Genomic DNA, 6,000 nt, shown 5'->3' on the forward strand with positions numbered 1-6,000 from the left:
CTTGCCCCTGACACTCCCTGTATAGGGGGTGGTCTTCACTAGGTCAGCTCGCCCTGGGAGGGTTGGCGTCACGACCCAGAGTGTCCACTCCAGGAGTCGTCACAGTATAATCAGGCCATGGACCCCGCTGGTACCACCACCTCCATCCAAAAGGAACTGGTGTTCCTACGGGAGAGGCAGACCAGGATTATGGCCCTTTTGAAATCCATGGAGTCCCGTTTGTCGGCCATACAATCCGTTTCTGCCCAGTCCTCAGCCCCGCACCTGATGCCGTGCCTCGGCAAGCCACCCCGATATAGCGGGGACCCCAAGTTTTGTCGAGGATTTCTGAACCAATGCCGGTTACATTTGGAGCTTTTGCCGCAGCACTATCCCACTGAGCGCGCCCAAATTGCCTTTATTGTTTCACACTTAGAGGGGGAGGCATTAGCATGGGGAACCCCCTCTGGGAGAGCAATGACCCACTCGTCTCTCAGCTTTCCACCTTTTTGGACACCTTCCGGGTCGGCTGGCCTCTATCACCGAGTCCCTCTTTAACCTCCATCAGGGTACGCTACCGTTGGGACAGTATGCCATCCGTTTTCGTACCTTGGCCTCCGAACTCGGTTGGAACAACGAGGCTCTCGTAGGGATCTTTTGGCGTGGCCTGTCCGGTCGGATCAAAGACGTACTGGCAGGTCAGGATATCCCCACCTCTTTAGAGGATCTGATCTCTCTGGCGACACGCATTGACCTGCGGTTTCAGGAACGCGCCCGTGAATTAGCCAGAGAGAGGAGCTCCTCTCACCTCCTCCGTTCCTGCTCCAAGAAGCCGGGAAACTTCTCCGCCTAGGGTTGATAGGAGAGGCCTCCCTAGGCGTACGTGATTCCTCTCCTCCCCTGCTCGTGTCCGTATTATTGAATCTCGGTGCCAAGCGTTAATCTGAGGAGGCTTTTCTGGATTCTGGCGCGGAGGGGAATTTTATCACACTCGAGGCGGTTAAAAAATACCAGATTCCTGTCAGATCCCTGGAGACTCCTCGGTCGATTGTTTCGGTCAATGGTACGTCCGTGCAGGAGACCGTTACCCAGGCCACCGAAGAGATCGAGCTGCAGATTGGAGCTCTGCACCGGGAGAAGATCTCCTCGTCTTGTCTACCATGTCTTATACATTTCTTCTAGGCCTCCCTTGGCTACGGACTCAAGAGCCAACCCTGGACTGGCGGTCGGGCGAGATACTCCGGTGGGGACCGTTCTGTCAGGAGAAGTGCCTGTTGCCCGTCCGTCCGATGAACTCTGCCGGCCCATCCCTGGCACCTACAGGTCTGCCGTCGGCTTACTGGTCCTTTGCAGATGTCTTCGACAAGAAGGAGGCCGAGACTCTGCCCCTCCATCGGCCATATGACTGTCCGATTGACCTCATTCCTGGTTCTACACCACCCAGGGGTAGGATATACCCGCTATCCCCTGCTGAGACCCAAGCTATGTCTGACTATATCCAGGAGAACCTTGCGAGAGGTTTTATCCGTAAGTCCTCCTCGCCCGCGGAAGCGGGATTTTTCTTTGTAAAAAAGAAGGACGGCTCCCTCCGTCCTTGCATAGACTACCGAGGCCTGAATGATATCACGGTCAAGAACAAGTACCCATTGCCATTGATCCCGGAGCTCTTTGACCGACTTAGAGGAGCTCGAATTTTCACCAAACTGGATCTTCGTGGGGCCTACAACTTGATCCGCATTCGTTCCGGGGATGAGTGGAAGACCGCCTTTAACACCAGAGACGGTCACTATGAGTACTTGGTCATGCCCTTCGGCCTCTGCAATGCCCCAGCGGTGTTCCAGGAGTTCGTGAATGACGTCTTCCGGGATATGCTGTACTCCTGCGTGGTAGTCTATCTGGATGACATCCTCGTTTTTTCCCCAGACCTCTCCACCCACAGAAAGAACGTGCGTCAAGTCCTCCAGCGCCTGAGGGAGAACCGCCTTTATGCCAAGCTCGAGAAATGTGCCTTCGAGCAAACGTCCCTGCCATTCTTGGGGTACATTATCTCAGAATCAGGTCTACGCATGGATCCGGCAAAGGTGTCCGCCGTCCTCGATTGGCCACAGCCCCATGGGGTGAAGGCAATCCAACGCTTCCTTGGTTTTGCGAACTACTACCGACAGTTTGTTCCTCATTTCTCCTCGTTGGTTCGCCCCATCTCGTCCCTTATCTGCAAGGGAGCTAACCCAAAGGCTTGGCCCTCTGAGGCTGAAGAGGCATTCCAGTCGTTGAAACAAGCCTTCGCCGCTGCTCCGGCCCTTCACCGACCTGAGGTTAGTAGACCTTTCACTCTCGAGGTGGACGCATCCTCTACTGGGGCTGGCGCAGTCCTTCTGCAGAAATCCTCTTCTGGACTTTTTGTCACCTGTGGCTTCTTTTCTAAAGTATTTTCCTCCACTGAGCAGAACTACTCCATTGGCGACAAAGAGCAATTGGCCATTAAGTTAGCCTTGGAGGAGTGGAGGTACTTACTGGAAGGTGCCATACATCCATTCAAGATCTTCACGGACCATAAGAACCTGGCGTACATCCAGTCCGCACAGAGGCTCAATCCTCGGCAAGCCAGGTGGTCCCTATTCTTCGCCCGCTTTGACTTTGAGCTACATTTTCAGCCAGGCGATAAGAACGTTAGAGCGGATGCATTGTCAAGATCATTCCTGTCGTCTGATGCAGAGGAAGAACCCTCTCATATCATTGATATATCCAAAGTGATTACTGTGGTCTTGGTGGTTGTAGACCGATTTTCAAAGATGGCCCACTTCATTCCTCTTCCTGGACTACCCTGTGCTCCTGACTTGGCGAAGATCTTCATTTCCCATATCTTCAGGATTCACGGCTTCCCCCAGCACATTGTGTCAGACAGAGGGGTCCAATTCACCTCCCGATTCTGGAGAGCTCTATGCGAACTCATGAAAGTGTCATTGGATTTCTCTTCCGCCTATCACCCCCAAACCAATGGGCAGGTGGAGCGTACCAACCAGATCCTTACATCCTACCTCCGGCATTTTTCTAATGCTCATCAGAATGACTGGGTCGGTCTACTTCCTTGGGCTGAGTTCGCCTACAATAATCACTCCAGTGAATCGTCTACCAAGTCTCCTTTCTTCATCGTCTTTGGACAGCATCCCAGTGTGCCTCTACCGGTACTTCCTGTCTCGGGGGTACCTGCTGCCGATTCTCTGTCTGTGGAGTTCTCCAGGGTATGGCAGGAGACCAAAACCGCTCTCGAGAAAGCACGGGACAGAATGAAATTACACGCTGACAAGAGGCGCCTGGACGTTCCTCCATTTCTCCCTGGTGACAAGGTGTGGCTCTCCACCAAATACGTCTGCCTTAAGGTACCATCTTACAAACTGGGTCCCCGTTACATTGGTCCTTTTGAGGTCCTCAGGCGGATTAATGATGTTGCTTACAAATTGAAGCTGCCTCCTTCACTCAGTATTCCCAATTCCTTCCATGTATCTCTCCTAAAACCTGTGGTTCTTAACCGATTTCATCCTTCTCTAGGCCACACACCCCAGCCTGTTGGCTTGGGGGATGAGTTTGAGGTGAATGACATTTTGGCCATGAAGAAGGTAAGAGGGAGAACCATGTTCTTGGTCGATTGGAAGGGTTTTGGCCCTGAGGAGAGGTCATGGGAACCCAGGGAGAATATCCACGCACCCCAGATTTTGTCTAAGTTCCTCTCCAGTTTTAGAAAGAGGGGGCGTAAAGGGGGGGGTGCTGTCACGCCGTGCTCACCTGGGGGCGGGACCTCGGTCCCGACGTCATCTCTTCCGGAGCCGCGGTCACTCCGGGGGTCCCGTCGGGTGCGCACGCGCAGCTCTCATCCCCGGGTCTCCTCCTACATGTCACGTTTGCGCTTGCGCACTCCTGTCAGTGCTATATAGGGCTCGGTCCTCTCTATGGTAATGGAGGACCTGACCCGGAACCTGTAGTGGTCATGTGCTTTCTGGCTAGGTCCTGACCCGGAACCAGTAGTAGTCATGTGCTATATCAGACGACCTCCCCCTAGGGGAGGTGCCTGATTATTGTTGTGCTTCCTGGCTTGGTCTGCCGTGTCCCTGCCTGGCTGTGCGCTGTATTCAGGTCCTCTGCTTTGTACTTGGTTGTGCCTCCTGGCACACGCTCTGACCCTGTGCTCTGTCTCGTACTCGGTTGTGCCTCCTGGCACATGCTCTGACCCTGTACTCTGTCTCATACTCGGTTGTGCCTCCTGGCACACGGTCTTACCCTGTACTCTGTCTTATACTCAGTTGTGCCTCCTGGCACACACTCTGATTCCGTGCTCTATCTTATACTCAGTTGTGCCTCCTGGCACATGCTCTGATCCTGCGCTCTGTCTTATGCTCAGTTGTGCCCTCTGGCACACACTCTGCTCCTTTACTCTGTTTCACCTCCTGGCACACCTGCTGCCTGACTCAGTGCTCTGACGTGCGCCTTACACGTTCCTGCAGACACACTCACCCACTCGTGTCTCCTGTGAGCCGGCCGCCTGGTGCCAGCAGTCGTGGTGCCTCACCCCCTGGGGCTTGCCCCTGACACTCCCTGTATAGGGGGTGGTCTTCACTAGGTCAGCTCGCCCTGGGAGGGTTGGTGTCACGACCCAGAGGGTCCACTCCAGGAGTCGTCACATATACCAGGAAAGATCTTTGAACAAATTATTAAACAACATGTATGTCAATACCTGGATAAGAATGAAGTGATTAAACAGAGTCAGCATGGGTTTGTAACTAATAAGTCATGTCAGACCAACTTAATTTCCTTCTATGACAGAGTCACTGATTGGGTGGATCAAGGAAATGCTGTAGATATAGTATATCTTGACTTCAGCAAAGCATTTGACAAAGTATCTCATACAATCCTTATTGAAAAAATGACTAAGTATGGAATGGACAAGGCAACTGTTAGGTGGATTCATAACTGGCTTAGTGATCGGACCCAAAGAGTGGTTGTAAATGGCTGCACATCCAGTTGGAAGAATGTCTCATGTGGGGTACCGCAGGGCTCTGTCCTGGGCCCTGTATTGTTCAACATCTTTATCAACGATTTAGATGAAGGAATTGAGGGTAAACTGATTAAATTTGCTGATGACACAAAGCTAGGAGGGATAGCTAATACTAGAGAAGAGAGAGAGAGGATTCAAAAAGATTTAAATAAACTGGAGAAGTGGGCAGCAACTAACAGAATGGTTTTTAACAGGGAAAAATGCAAAGTACTACATCTGGGCAATAAAAATGAAAAAAGCATATACAGAATGGGAGGAATAGGCCTAAGCAACAGCACATGTGAAAAAGACTTGGGTATACTAATAGATCACAGACTGAATATGAGTCAACAGTGTGATACAGCAGCAAAAAAGGCAAATGCAATTCTAGGATGTATTAACAGAAGCATACAGTCTAGATCACGTGAAGTCATTATTTCCCTCTACTCCTCTTTGGTCAGACCTCATCTGGAATATTGTGTCCAGTTTTGGGCACCACATTTTAAAAAAGACATCAACAAACTGGAGCAAGTTCAGAAAAGAGCGACCTGAATGGTGACCGGTCTGCAAACCCTGTCTTATGAGGAAAGGTTGCAGGATTTGGGAATGTTTAGTTTGCAAAAGAGAAGACTGAGAGGAGACTTAATAGCTGTCTACAAATATCTAAAGGGCTGTCACAATGTAGAAGGATCAACTTAATTCTCATTTGCACAAGGAAAGACTAGAAGCAATGGGATGAAACTGAATAGGAGGAGACACAGATTAGATATTAGAAAAAACTTTTTGACAGTTAGAGTGATCAATGAGTGGAACAGGCTGCCACGAGAAGTGGTGAGTTCTCCTTCAATGGAAGTCTTCAAACAGAGGCTGGACAGACATCTGACTGGGATGATTTAGCGAATCCTGCTTTGAGCAGGGGGTTGGACCAGATGGCCCAGGAGGTCCCATCCAACTCTACGATTCTATGATTCTGGTGAAGGAAGGTAGTGAGG

This window comes from Dendrobates tinctorius, unplaced genomic scaffold, assembly GCF_039654945.1.
Source record: "Dendrobates tinctorius isolate UK_male_01 unplaced genomic scaffold, ASM3965494v1 ptg000296l, whole genome shotgun sequence".
Taxonomy (NCBI): domain Eukaryota; kingdom Metazoa; phylum Chordata; class Amphibia; order Anura; family Dendrobatidae; genus Dendrobates; species Dendrobates tinctorius.